We start from the raw sequence: 16,028 nt of genomic DNA, 5'->3' as shown, positions 1-16,028 counted from the left end.
TGGTTTCCAAATAGAAAGTGTGACTTTTGCCTTGTAACCCAGCGAAATTGGGGAATTAAAATGAACCCTAGAAGACGTGAGTTTAAATACAAGCAATCTCTTGTATAAATGCAGAGATTGGGCAAATATAGATATCTGCTAGAGTAGATGAGATTGCATTTATTCTTCTTTAGTTGCTCTGTGAGTGCAGATTGAATTGGAATATCAATGTTTGACAAAGTTCACATTGCATAGTTTGCTTGACAGTCAAAATTGCTCTATTTTATTTCAGAGTTTGAAATGCTTTTGGATATTTATTTCCTGTGCTTGCTGACCGACGCCGGGTCTCAGTCCAATCAGCACTTCAATTTTAAAATTCTCACTTTGGTTTTCAAATCCCTTCACGGCCTTGCCCTTCCTAGTCTCTTTAATCTCCCTCAGTCTTACATCCCTCTGAGGTCTCTGTGCTGCTACAATTCTGGCCTCTTACCACTTTAATCGCTCCACCATTCACACCGTGTCTTCAGCTGCTTAGGCCCTAAACTCTGGAATTTCCTCCCTAAACATCTCCAACTCTTCTCTCTTTCTTTATGACTCCCCTTAAAATCCAGCTCTTTGACGGAATTTGTGGTCACCTGCCTGCCTTATTTGGCTGAAGGCCATATTTGCTTCGATAATCACAGCTTGGGACGTTTTAATATGTTAAAAATCGTGATATAAAGGCAAGTGCTTAGAAATGTGCTGCACCTCTACTGCTCAAACTATGGACAAGGAAGGAGATAGACTTGCTTTAATTACAGTAGTAATTGATGTTTTGCCTTCTTGCTGAAATCTCATTAATTGCCAGTGGCTACATGCACACATTGATAAGAGTGTAGAATTGCTCGCAGCAGCATCTTAACTGCAGTTCCCTATGTGTATTTATTTTGTCAGACCTTTATTGCATTCTGCTCTCTTCAAAGCTGAATCTAATAATGAACTTGTGACTGTGTTTCCAATTACATTCGGCGGTAAAGGAACAGTCGATACCCAATTACAAAACCTGTCTCTGAAACAGCAAGTTTCCAGTGATCTCCAATGTTTGATGATCAAGGAGATAGTACTTGCTCATGTCTGGCATTTTATTTTGGGTGCTATAACGCAGCAGCGAAGCTTGCTTCACCAAATGGTTCTTTTACCTGTGAGGTGATGCCCACGCAGCCACGGTGATGCAAGAATTAAACCAGTTGGGTTATTCCCACAAAACCGCACTACAACCAGACAATTTGCTATTGTAATATTGAATTACCTTCTCCTGCGTGAAATTAATTGGGGGGGTGATCAGTTTCCTGGGTCCAAGTTTGGTGCATGTCCAGTAATTGCACAGATCAATTACCATTGAATTATCTGGAACCTTGGCTGCTGTACGGTCAGGATTTCCTGAAAGGTAATCAGCATTCTTCATAACTTTGATTTTCCAATGATCTCTCCTCTGTCATTTTGGTTCCACGTATTAAGCATTATGTTTGTTCCCTTCTCTTGACCTTGACTTTGTTGGAAAGAAGAGCTGGCTGTATTTTAAGCAAGGCCCCCTAGGTTAAAATCACAATTGCATGAGGTTGTTCTGTTCCTGTTTGACAAAAGTGTTAGGCCTTTATATAACAAGAACTACTTACATTTAAATAGCACTGTTTAGGTAATAAAATAAAAGGTCTCAATAAGCTTCACAGGAACATTACAAAACATAATGTGGCACCCAGCAACGTCAGAAGATACTAGGTCAGGTGATCGAAAGCTTGGTCAAAGAGGCAAATTTTAAAGAGTGTCTTAAAAGAGGAAAGCGAGGTAGAGAGGTGGAGAGGTTTAAGGAGGGAATTCCAGAGCTTGGGGGCCTTGGCAATTGATGTCACAGCCACCAATGGTGAAGCAGTGGAAATTAGGCCTCAAGAGGCCAGAATTAGAGAGGCGTGGATATATTGGGAGCCTTTTTCACATCCATTCTTTCATGGAATGTGGCTGTCGCTGACTGGGCCAGCATTTATTGCCCCATCCCTAGTTGCCCTTGAGAAGATGGTGGTGAGCTGCCTTCTTGAACCGCTGCAGTCCATGTGGTGTAGGTACACCCACAGTGCTGTTAGGGAGGGAGTTGCAGGATTTTGACCCAGCAACAGTGAAGGAACGGCGATTTTTTTCCAAGTCAGGATGAGTGACTTGGAGGGAAACTTACAGGTGGTGGTGTTCCCATCTATCTGCTGCCCTTGTCCTTCTAGGTGGTAGTGGTTGTGACATTAGGTCGAAGGAGCCTTGGTGAATTGCTGCAGTGCACCTTGTAGATGGTACACACTGCTGCCGCTGTGTGTTGGTGGTGGAGGGAGTCAATGTTTAAGGTGGTGGATTGGGTGCCAATTAAGTGGGCTGCTTTACCCTGGATGGTGTCAAGCTTCTTGATTGTTGTGGGAGCTGCACTCATGCAGGCAAGTGCAGAGTATTCCATCACACTCTTGACTTGTGCCCTGTAGACGGTGGACAGGCTTTGGGGAGTCAGGAGGTGAGTTACTCGCCACAGAATTCCCAGCCACTGACCTGCTCTTGTAGCCACAGTATTTGGGGGCTATAGGGCTAAAGGAGATTACAAAGAGAGGGAGGACCGAAGCCAATGACAGACTTGAAAATAGGGATGAGAATTTTAAAATCAAGATGTTGACAGACTGGGAGCCAATGTAGTTCAGTAAGCACATAGGCGAATGGGGTTGGTGTGAGCTATATTATGGGTGGCAGAGTTTTTGATAATGTGAGGTTTATGGAGGGTAGAATACATATTTAAGTATTTAAATATTTAATAATGAGTAAATGATTAATATTATCGAATATGGCTACTTGATCTGTGCAATTTGGAGCATCATGCCTGTGCACTTCTTTGAATGAGTTACCGAATTAGTCCAGCTCCCCTTCCCCCATAGCCCTGAAAATCTCTCCCCATCAAGTATTTATCCAATCCCCTTTTGAAAATCACTATTGAATCTGCTTCCACTGCTCTTTCAGACGGAGAATTCCAGGTTATAACAACTCGCTGTGTTAAAGGAATTCTCCTCATCTACTCATCTCCTCTTTTGCCAATTATCTTAAATTGGTTTCCTCTTGTTACTGACCCTCCTGCTGGTGGAAACAGTTTCTCCTGATTTACTCTATTAAAACTCCTCATAATAGGGTAGACTTAGAGGCATTTCCACTTGCAAGGGAGATCTTATGACCGTTTCATTTATCACAAACTGTCATTTTGTTGGTCCCTTGTTCCCATACTAATTATTTTACACTTGCTAACATTGAACTGCGCCTGTCACCTCACTTAGACAGATCAGAACGATTGTTGCTCAGGAATGACAGGTCGAATCAGTGGATTAGGAGCCGGTGGTTGGATGGAAGGTGGGGATGGGGTGGGAATTTTCCCTTCTGAATTTGAGGGTTAAAGCAGGTTGTTGTAGTAGCGAGGAAGGAACTTCACTTTATACCTGTCTACAGTTCCTGACGCAGGTGAGCTTTACAAAAACATTCTGTGCAAAAGAAAACTTAAAAGAATTTCCTCTTTCCTCACTCTTGAAGGCTCAAGCACTATCAAGAGTAAAATCCGCCCCACATTTCAATCACCAACCCTAACATCTACCATCCAAATCAAAATTGTTAAGATATCTTCATTCTGTGTTTGCTGGTGGACCAATTCACCTGGTCCAACTCTCTGCCCTCATTAAGCACAGTTCAAGCAGGATCCAATTTCTTGGCTGATATTCATAATTGGAAAATCCCAGGTTTAACCAGTGAATGGAACATTTTTTTCACAATGTATGGATATCTATAGCTGTCTCCTTGCACATGGAACTGAAGATGGGCTATGCTAGAAGGGAGAAGACTAACAGAGTTCTTTAAAAGTATGAAAGTGTTTGAGATGTTCAGAAAATGTTTCTACTTCTGGTGGAAACCAAAATGAGGGGCTCTAAATATAAATAAATCACTAATAAATCAAATAGGGAATTCAGGAGAAACATCTTTACTCAGAGATTGTGAGGATGTGGAACTTATTGCCACATAGAGTTGTTGAAGCAAATACAATAGGTGCATTCAGGGGGGAGGTTATAAGTGCATGAGGGAGAATAGAAGGATATGTAGACAGGATGGGATGAAATAGGGTGGGAGAGGCTTATGTGGAGCATAAACACTGGTGTAATTTAAAAGCAAAATACTGCCGATGCTGGAAATCTAAAACAAAAACAAAAATTGCTGGAAAAACTCAGCAGGTCTGACAGCATCTGTGGAGAGGAATACAGTTAACTTTTCGAGTCCGTATGACTCTTCATCAGAACTTAAGAGAAATAGAAATGTGGCGAAATATAAGCTGTTTAAGGGGGGTTGGACAGGTGGAGCTGGATAGAGGGCCAGTGATAGGTGGAGAGATTGCCAAAGATGTCATAAACAAAAGGTCAAAGGGGTGTTAACGGTGGTGATATTAACTAAAGGATGTGCTAATGGTGACATTAAGGTTAGAAAGCAGGACGAGCAAGGTACAGATAGCCCTAGTGGGGGGTGGGGTGGGGGGAGGGGATTGAAATAGGCTGAAAGGTGGAGATAAAACAATGGATGGAAATAAATTTTAAAAATAATAATAGAAATAGGAGAGAAAAGAAAAATATATATATAAAAAAATATATAATAATTATTAGAAAAAAGGGGATCAAAAAGGGGTGAGGAAGGAGGAGAGAGTTCATGATTTGAAGTTGTTGAACTCAATATTCAATCCGGAAGGCTGTAAAGTGCCTAGTCGGAAGATGAGTTGCTGTTCCCCCAGTTTGCGTTGAGCTTCACTGGAACAATGCAGCAAGCCAAGGACGGACATGTGGGCTTGAGAGCAGAGTGGTGTGTTGAAATGGCAAGCGACAGGGAGGTCTGGGTCATGCTTGCGGACAGATCGAAGGTGTTCCGCAAAGCGGTCACCCAGTCTGCGTTTGGTCTCTCCAATGTAGAGGAGACCGCATTGGGAGCAGCGAATGCAGTAGAGTAAATTGAGGGAAGTGCAAGTGAAGCGCTGCTTCATTTGAAAGGAGTGTTTGGGCCCTTGGACGGTGAGGAGGGGGGAAGTAAAGGGGCAGGTTTCACATGAGCTGGGACATGTTTATGAATTGTTCAAAAAATATTTATAGATTTCATTAACCCTTAAGGAAAACTCATCCCGCCCGTGGATGAGGTTTCCTGAAAAACGTGAAGGCTGCTTGGGCTCTTTGCCTGCCCAACAACCTTAAGGTTGGACGGGCAGCATTGGTAATTAGTTCCATTGTTTTTTTAATGGCCTTAACAGGCCTTTGACAGTTTGGTGGGTGCTCAGCCACCTCCAGCACGGGCCCGCCGAACGAAAGCTCGGAATGGGACGCACGCCTGATGTAAACCGTGCATCGTTTTATGTCTCGGCGTGTGGGACCCGTCCCCAGGCACCAATGTGAAAATTCTGTCCTGTGAACCAAAGGTTGTCCATCGCACGGAGGGAAGGTGAGATGTTCCCAGGCCAAAAGGAAAGATCGCTCCATGCTCGAAATGGAAAATGCTGAATTTGACACTTTCAAGCTTTATTGGGGTTAGTTCCAATTTTAAATTCAACCACGGGAGTGAAACTAGTTACTTTTTGTTGATTATGACACAAAAGTCTGAAGATTTTTTTTTGCAGCAACGCCCTGAGTGTTTTCTTTCAGTCAGAAGTGAGGCTCCTTAACCGGAAGTGAGTTTGTAAGTTACTTATTTTCCTTTGTGGCATTAAGCTATAGCTCTCCTGACAGCTGGCTGGTAATCAATAGTTACACTGCTGGGGAATAGCTGTTTTCAGACAGAGGGCTATGATTATGTCTTTCCCACGAAGAACTGATCTGTTCTCAACGAGATACAATATCAATTGCTGAGCTTGATAAGCGTCTCAGGACCAAGCCAATGGCTCAGTATGCCTCTTTAAAAACATGAAATAGATTAATCTCTTTCAAATTTAACCACTGTTGCTGTCATAAAGAACAACACAGTAGCGTCATACTAAGACACATAACTCATTGATGGAGTGAATCATGGCAATTCATCTAGGAGCACTTTTGCTGAGATATGTTTTGCTCTCTTTATCTTGTGTATATTTTGTTCATGCATCCAGATTAAATACAACACAGTAACAGCAGGCTCTTTAATTGGTGATTTTTATTGGTGGGGGGAACTATTATTTTTATATTATTTATAAGTGTCAGGCTTGTTGATTACAATTTGCCTTTAAGCAAAAAGATCACAAATTTATTCTGCACACTGGCATTCCAGCACATAGTTTATGTTGACTCGTCATTGAAGTACTGAGCGAGGGGGTGCAGCAGTGTCTAAGGTGTTGTCGTTTGGGATGCCTTGGGATTACATCAAAGGTGCTATATAAATACAGGTTGTTGTTGCTTTAGTAGTTGGATGAGACATTAAATGACGGTCTGTCTGCCTGCTCGGGTGGTGTAAAAGGTTCCTGTTAGAAGTTTAAGGTCCTGCCTTAGTGGCTCTCTCAGGTCCAGAGGCTCTAGCCATGCTTGCAAGCATGTTTAGGGGTATGTGCCCATGCCAATGGTATGATAGCAGAATATAAAGTAAAACAATAGTATGGCCATGTGATCTGAACTGGATAGCCAAGTGGAATCACAGAAAGGACTTACAACTTAGAAGGAGACCATTCAGCCCTTTGGGTCTTTGCCAGTCTTTCACTTTTACTCACAATGGAAGACAAATGAAGAAAACAGTTCGGATGAGGCTGGGTAGAAAGAGTTAAGCTGCTTTACTTCACAGCATGTGAACATATAGGGCAACGGGTCTTAACAAACCCGATCAGTACAATTTGTCTTCATATAGCATGACTAAATAATGAATATGTTATAATTCCTTACATCAGTGGCTCATCTTGCTTGTCTTAAAGGAAAATAACTTCCTTGGCCAGAAAGGCCATCTGTTACTTGTTCCATGTTCTTTCACAGAGTGCTCACCCTTGTCCTGCTATTCGCATATTCGGCTTTCTTACCTTTACGCCGCTATCGGCACCTTTTTGAGCCCTTACCACTACCATTAACACTTCCTTTGTCTTGAGTCCATGACCTCTTTGTCAATCTCTCCTTAGCATCCACCTATCGCTGACCAACTTCACCTGCTTCACCCCCCACCACCCCCACCTTAAACAGTATAAATTTCATCACATTTATATTTCTCTATAGCTCGGAAGAAGAGCCAGACGGACTCGAAACATTAACTCTGTAGCTCTCTCCGCAGCTGCTGTCAGACCGGCTGAGGTTTTCCAGCTTTTTCTGTTTTTATATTAGCTGAAAGCATTTTTGCTGGGAAGTTGTTCTGAAGCAACAGTGACTGATCAGAAGTTTCCCTTGAGGAAATTCTCAGCATAAAGCACAAGTTGAGGGAAAGCCATACAATTGCTTTCTGCATTTTCTTACATTTCTTTCTGCATTTCTTAAAAAAGAATAATTTTGAAAGCAGACAAGACCTGATTGAGGGGAAACAGATAGCAACGCAGAAGTATTACACTTCCTGAATTTCCTTCTCCTTCAAAGGATGATTGCAAGCTATGATATTTGTGCAAATTGAATACTGTGAATGTACTGTTATGAATCTTGTTGCTTGGACAAAATAAGCCTTGCATGCAGATAGTAATATATTGAAGACCCAGAGAACAGAAGATCACCCACAGGGATTGAACATTCCAGGAAGTAATAGTGTAAAACATAGAGACATCTCATCAGAACACCATTTGTTTCAATTTCAGCTTGAAACAATTCCGTTATGGAGGAACGAGGCAAAAACAAAAGCAATGAATCCTGCCTCAAAATGACAAATAAATTGTATTTTTGCATCGTTTGGAGAAAGGACATTACCAATTTATTTCAATGTCGAGGAGAGATTATGCCCTCCAACTCTGCAATGACTCACAATTTCTATCATCTAATTACCGTCCTTGATCAGGTCAGAAGGCATAGGTAATAATAATGACAAGCAAAGATTTAACTATATTTAAGGTTGCTTGACATCAAATAGCTCAATTACAAGTAAAGCTCCATTCAATATTCTTGTACCAAAGATTGAAGCTTTCTGTGACCAAGATCAAAGATTGAAAGAAAGAACCTGTATTTATATGGTGCCTTTGACTACCTGAGGACATCGCAAAGTGCTTTAAGAAAGGAATTACTTGGGTTTACATAGCGGCTTTCATGGTCAAAGTACTTTGTTCAAATTGTAGTCAATGTTGGAATGCAGGAAATGTGGTAACCAATTTGCGCACATCAAGCTCTCATCAACAATACTGAAATAATCACCAGTTAATCTGTTTTAGTGGTGTTGGTTGAGGGATAAATATAGGCCCAGCATCAACTCAGTTTCTCTTCAAATTGTTACATGGAATCTGTTATATTCAGATGAAAGAGTAGACAGGACTTTGGTTTAACATCTCATCCAAAAGACAGCAACACTGACAGCGGGATTTTCCACACCTGCCCACCACCTCGATCTCCTGGTCCCGCCACAAGTCAATGGACTTCTGGCTGGGGCGCCGCCTCGCCCACAGCAGGTACCACCTGCGATGGGGCCGAAAAATCCCGACCTGACAGTGCAGCACACCCACATAATAGGCACTGGACTGTTGGCCCAGATTCTGTGCTCATGTTTCTGGAGTGGTTAGTGAACAATGCCCTTCTGACTCGGAGGTGAGAGTGCTGCCTACTGAGCCCTGACTGACATCTCCCAGAGATGCTTCTATCAGGATGAAAGATGCACTCTTGAAATTAATCAGTTACATGTTGATAAGACTGGCACTTTTCTTGGAGCTGTTCTCGATTGGCCACCAGAAATTCACCAGAAATGAGCAGAAATCTCTTCTTCTGCAGACACAGTTTTCCGCAGTCCCAGGACATCATTCCAGGAGTTTTTCAGGGTGGTGTCCTAGGTCCAACCATCTTCAGCTGCTTCATCAATGACCTTCCATCCATCATAAGGTCAGAAATGGGGATGTTCGCTGATGATTGCACAACATTCAGCACTAGTTGAGACTCCTCAGATACTGAAGCAGTCCTATATGCAGCAAAACCTGGACAATGTTCAGGCTTGGGCTGATAATTGGCAAGTAACGTTCACGCCAAACAAGTGCCAGACAATGACCATCTCCAACAAGAGAGAATCTAACCATCTCCCCATGACATTCAATGGCATTACCATCCTGACTTGGAACTATATTGTCGTTTCTTCATTGTCACTGGGTAAAAATCCAGGAACTCCCTTCCTAACAGCACTGTGGGTGTACGTACAACACATGGATTGCAGTGGTTCAAGAAAGCAGCTCATCACCACCTTCTCAAGAACAATTAGGGATGGGCAATAAATGCTGGCCCAGCCAGCGAAGCCCACACATTGTGAAAGAATAAAATAAAACTTTCAGTACAGTTCAGGGGAAATTTCTGGCTTCTGTTATCTCTTAGGCATATTTGCCAATTGAAAGAAAGGTTCCAATACATTACTACTTGGTATCAAGTACCATTCATCCAAAATGTTGTCACTTCTAGATTTGTGAATTTTGCTCCGAGCACTAGGTCTCAGCTCCTCCAGCACGATAACCCTCCGTGATCTCTGTGCTCCTCTAATTTCACCTCATGCACATTCTTAATTTTCATCACTGCACCATCAGTGGCTGCGCTTTCAGCTGCCTTAACCCCAAGCTCTGGAACTCCCTCTCTTAACCTGTCCACCTCACTACCTCTTGCTTGCCCGTTAAGACTCTCGGTCTTAAAATCTACCTCGGTCACCAACTGTTTAATCATCATCCTAATATCTTCTTCGATGGCTCAGTGTTGAATTTTGTTTGACAATGCATCTGGAAGTGCCTCGGGAAATTTTATTTAGTTAAAGGTGCCTTAAGGACCCAAACTGTTGTTTTGGTTGTGAAAGAAAGGGCTGAGATACACTCCTAAACCTCCTGTCAGTAAGTATGTGAGATTGATTGAGGTGATTGTCTCATCCTCTTTCCCTCATTTCCTGGAGAGAAGTGTACAGCCTTCATTGGCCCTGCTACTAGTAGTATAAGGGTCTGGCTCATGTAGGGAACATGACCCCCATCCAGGGTCAGTCAAGTGTTGGACAGAGCTGTGTGTACCAGCAAGCATGGAGACAGCTCCTAGTTTGTACCTTTTACTGTATATTTGTAAATAGTTCTAAGAGTCAATAAAGACTCACAGTTAACCTACACATGACGACAAAGATTTATGCTGATCTACCGAGCTGTATCCAACACCCTACAACACTACTCATGACACAACTAAAACTGAGAGCTTTGTTGTTTTGGGAACTATGGGCATTAACTTACTTCCTTATGTTTGCGGTATAGCATCTTATCAACTATTTGTAAATAGCAGATCATTATGCAAATGAAACAAATGTTGTTAATTACCATATCTAAATATTCAGGAACCACATAAAAATGTAAGATCAAAAGATGCCAAATAAGGAAACACATCCCATTCTGAATAGAACTCGTAGGAATGAATTAATGTGCTAGATTCTATTTTATATCATTACCTCTGTATTTTTATACTCTTCATGGATAGAAAATTTATTCAATGTTAGAGGGGTTACTAACATATCTTTGGTGTCAACAGTAGCTTGCATTTATATTGCGTATTTAATGTAGTAAATGTCCCAAGAAGCATTGTTAAGCAAAGCTTGACATTGAGCTGCTCAAGGGGTTATTAGTACAAATGACTAAAAGCTTGGTCAAAAAGTGAAAAAAATAAGTGATTCTTGCCTACTGCCAATGAAAACTCTATCTTGTTGACGTTTTAAAGACAATTAAAACCTACCTCTTCAGCCAACCTGCCCTAATATCGCCTTGTGTGGTTTGGTGTCAAATTTTGTCTGATAACATTTCTGTGACGCCCCTTGGGATGTCTTGTCATGTTAAAGGTGCTATATAAATGTAAGTTGTTGTTGTTTAGTTATCCCATTCATGTTTTGTTGCAAGAAACAGTTTTACTTTGTTAAATGCTTAATTATATTTACTAACCACTGTTTTAGATAAAATTCAGAGTGAGGTGACTGAGCAGTCATTCAATGGAATCTCTTTTCCTCAATAAATAAGGTCTTACTAAAACGTTATTTTTGAGTAAAATGGCAAGAAAGGACAACAATTATGTGAATAGTGTTATAATCCAGACAGCCAGCTGGGGAAGGCTAAAACTGGAGCCAATTTCTACACACCTTTATAAGCATTTATATACCGAATTACCTCCTAATCCAACAACCATAGTTTCATAAAAGCAAAATACTGTGGATACTGGAAATCTGAAATAAAAACAGAATATGCTGGAAAAATTCAGCAGGTCTGACAGCATCTGTGGGGAGAGAAACAGAGTTAATGTTTCAAGTCTTTATGTTAATTTAAACAGCCCTGATTTCTCCTCTCACTACCTGTCTGTAAACAGAAAGGTGTTTTTGATTTCTAATTTCCCCCCTTTATAAGTGGTGGTGTGTTTTTCCCAACCCCTCAGTTTGGAGTGATCCAACCCTCCACTAACAACCCCACAGCAAACTCAAGTTGAGGTAAATTAAGAGGGTTGGTTTATTTTTACACACACCCAAAATGCAAGAAAGGGGATTTCACAACATCCGCCCCTGTTTGCTCTCATACAATAAAAGAAGGATAAGGGAAAGAAAGGTGTACAGGGCAAGACCACGATAAAAATAAGAGCTATGGTTTCATGTGAGCCCAGAGTCTAGAATCAAAAGTCCAATTACATCTTCCTTCAGAGGGTAGCAGCCAGACAGTTGCAGGGTGATCTGTCTTTCTGGGTGTGAGGACTTGCACGATGGGAGAAGGCCTGTAGAGATTAATTAGTCTGGAAGGCACAGATACAGAAGTTCCAATGTTCCAGTAGCTCACAGTGTAGATGAGGGCCAGGCAATTTTAACCCTGGACAGAGATCTTTCTGCTGCTACCCTGTTAGATGATAAAATGGTAGACTGATGATAAACCATAGTTTCAATCTGTTTCTATTTATAGGGGCCATGAGTGAATCTCAGTTAATGTCCACCACTTACGTTCAATTAAACACAATTAATATACAATTAATAAATAGGTTCCCATTCTGTTCCATATTATGGGCAGTTAACTGCTGGGAAAGTGAAGAAAGAAAAATTAAAAAAAAGAGCAAGAGGAAGCTGGTTAAGGGCTAGTTAACTTCATGTGAATAGTTGGAATGCACTGAGTAAAGTCAGAGAAACATTTCTCAGAATTAAAAGAAACAGGGAGACACTAGGGATGACTGTCATGTTGCTATTGTCCATTTGCATCTTCAACAGGTGGTAGCAAGACCACATTCAGGCAGAGGGTAGCACCGTTGACTTAGCATCGCTTTGCTGCCCATCTTGACTTTACAGTGGACTGCCATCCTGGAAAATGAATCTTCTGACAAAACCAGGCTGGAAAAGTATACAGATGCAAATTGAGAGTCTTGACACCATCACTTTCTGCCCCTGGTTCCAACCATGGCTGGTTTATGTTGGGCATTGGTCATTGATGGCAGTAATGGACTCTTCAGTAGCATGTAGGTTAGGCAGTTGGGTTGCTTTGTGTCCCCAAAGTTCCTCTCCATTTCATTCCTTATGCCAATAGTTGTTAAGGAGTTCTTTCATATCCAGCCATGCGATCTTTTACATCCATGTAAAAGATGGAACCTCCAACAGTGCAGGGATCCTTCAGTTCGGAGAGGGGTAGTTGAAAATATGGGCACTTAGACTTGATTTTCCACAAGAGCTAACAAAGCAGATGCCTCATAGGTTCAAATCTCTGGTGCACATCCTGGACTGGGAAAGATTCACACTAGAAGTGTGAAATTGGAAAATCTTTCTTTATACTTCATCAAACTGTTTGTTATTGGGATAAATTAATAAAAGCATCCTGTACCTATAAATGAATGTGTCCTTAATATGCTGGACAAATAGATGTATGTAGTATTTCAGTGCTTCTTCTGCAATGTTATAAATGAGACTGATCTGTGTATTACTTAAGAGGTGCACAGCACTTTAAACAAAACAAATCAAAAACATTATTCCTTTCATGGCTAATGGTGTCACAGCTCTTGTCTCTGGGCCAGAAGGTTGTGGGTTCAGCTCTCAGTCCAAAGAGTTGAGGACAAAAATTTATTTGACATTCCAATGCCAGTACTGGGGGAGTTCTGCACTGTCAGAGGTTCTGTATTTCAGCTGATACATCAAGTTGAGGCACTGTCTGCTCTCCAAGGTGTACATAAGAGATAGCATGGTGCTATTTTCGAAGAAGAGCAGGAGAGTTCTCCCTGGTGTCCTGGCCACTATTAATCCCTCAATCAACACCTCAAAGCGGATTATCTGGTCATTATTCATAAATTTACTTCATTTTTTGTACCCTTTGATTGCATACCTGTAACCCACTATTGCCTCAGATTGTGGTTTCCTTTCTGATGATTTACCTTTAACCTTGCTTCTACTTTTTAACTTAAAACCTATACTTAAGCTTTATAATCCTCTCTGAGGGAGAGTTTCCCTATTTAAAAATCAGGGGTCGCTCATTTAAGACAGGGATGAGGAGAATTTTTTTCTCTCAGAGGGTAGAGAATCTTTGGAATTCTCTTCCTCAAAAGGCAGTGGAAGCAGAGTCTTTGAATATTTTTAAGGCAGAGGCAGATCGATTCTTGATAAGCAAGGTGGGGGTGGGGGGTGAAAGGTTATCAGGGGTAGGTGGGAATGTGGAGTTGAGGTTGCAATCTGATCAGCCGTGATCTTATTGAATGGCAGAGCAGGCTCGAGGGGCTGAGTGGCCTACTCCTGCCCCTAATTCATATGTTCGTATGTATGTATGTTCATATGTTATGATATTGTTGTTTGTGCGAGCTTGCTGTGGGTGAACTGGCTGCCGTGTTTCCTTCATTACAACAGTGACCACACTTCAAAGGCTCTTCATTGGCTGTGAAGCACTTTGGGACATCCTGAGGAAGGCGTTATATAAATGCAACTCATGGAGCAAAAAAAAAAGGACATTGAATGGAACTTTGCTTTTAACTTTAGAACGCCCTTCTGCAAATAAAATGTTGTCATAGTTTCGACATAATCAGTGCTATCAGTCACATGGAAATAAATTGGCTCTCCTGCATTCAGCCTGAAGGCATGCACTTAAAGTAGCACTCACAACACATTTTCCTTCCAGTTCCCATGAGTCAGAAGCAGAGTTTCCCAAAGTGGGCACAATATTAAAAAAAAAAGTTGCCTCTCAAATCACAAACTGTCATCTGAAAGTGACATGTAATATTTTACTGAATGGAGTTCAGTAAGTGGTAAATGCAAAAGATGGGGAACACTGCTAAATTGCTCTGTACCCTTGAAAGTAATATTTATGCGGGATAGAAAATAAGAGCTTCAAGGAAACAAACGCTAGTAGCACAATATGTAACAAGTGCCACAGGGGAGAACATAGGTCACTGCTTTTATAACTTAGTGCACCTAAAACTGGAAGTAAAATGCAACACACATTAGAATTTATGTAATATTCAAATTTACACCAGCAAAAATGTTACCTTCTGCATTAAGTATACCTTGAGTTTACACGTGGTGATATATAAGAAATATTAACCTTCCTTTCATAAGAAACTCCAACTGGAGTAAGTTGAACCAAGTACACGCTTGAGATAAATAAACAAATACATTTTCACGGTGATGCTAATTATGACTATCATCACTAAAAACAGTAAAATAAAAACAAAATACAGCTGGTGCTGGAAATCTGAAATGGAAACAGAGAGAGTGCTGGAGATATTCAGCAGGTCTGTCTGGCAGCATCTGTGGAGAGAGAAACAGAGTTAACGTTTTAGGTTGAATAGGAGAGTCATGTTGGACCTGAAACATTGGTCAGGATTATCCGGTGCCTGCCTATGGTGGGAATTGGCATGGGTGGGACCAGAAAATTTGGAGAGCAGCCAAAAGCCCGATGACTTTGGGCGGGATTTTGCGGTCCTGCCGGTGTTGTTAACTCTGTTTCTCTCACCACAGATGCTGCCAGACCTGCTGAATGTTTCTAGCACTTCCTGTCTTTCTATCACTAAGCAGGATTGATTTTAATGTTTCAGGCCCATGGTTTTTAAGGCTCTTGTCTTGTGGTTTAGTGATTTGTTCCTTTAATCACAGCTAATGCAGTGAGTAAAGTTCCAAGTTATTTTACACGGCTATGATATGCATGTTGCACTGAAGATGTGTGACACAGCTGATAACAATCGCGTAATATCATCATAAACTACTTTAAAATAATCCAATCGAGTGGAGTGGCTGCATGAGAGGAGGTGCCTTGCAATCCAACCTTGTATTTAAACTTAAATCCACAAATAATATGATAGGCAGGTGCCACAGGTCAGTCACCAGGAACACACGCAGAGGAAGGTAGTTTCCATCAGGAACTATCCCAGTTAGAATTGAGACAACTAAATTGGGGAAATGACTTAGCCTCAGGAGAGTTCTGTCGTTCTCAGCTTTGCAAACAGTACAAATTCTCTGTGGACTAAGAGAGGAGAGCAGCAGAAATTCTAGGGAATCCCTCCCTCAGTGAGGATTATAAAGTTTAGGACGAGGTAGAAACAAAGTTCAAGGTAAATTATCGGAGAGGAAAGCACAATGTAAGGGAATAGTGGGTTACAGGTGTGCAATCAAAGGGCACAAAAGATTGAGGTAAATTTATGAATGGTTTACCCCAGGAAAGTTTAACTCTAAGGAAATAAATGGAATAGGTTAGGGATGTAGGGACACATACAGAAACCAAAAGCAAAGAGGAGCACTTAGAAAATTAAGATTTGAGGAGATATGGCAGAGAGATGGAAACAAAAGACCATGAGGTGTGTTCACTCTGGGATGTTTAAGAAGGGAAATGCAAGATTTAGTAGACAGGCTAAAACTGTCAATGGATCAAAATAACCTTTAAGGAAAGACTGTGGGTTTAGAGGGAAAGGAACAAAAGCTTA

Source organism: Carcharodon carcharias, chromosome 11 (genome assembly GCF_017639515.1).
Source record: "Carcharodon carcharias isolate sCarCar2 chromosome 11, sCarCar2.pri, whole genome shotgun sequence".
Classification (NCBI taxonomy): domain Eukaryota; kingdom Metazoa; phylum Chordata; class Chondrichthyes; order Lamniformes; family Lamnidae; genus Carcharodon; species Carcharodon carcharias.
The sequence above is the reverse complement of the archived record's forward strand: the minus strand, read 5'-3'. Positions refer to the sequence as shown.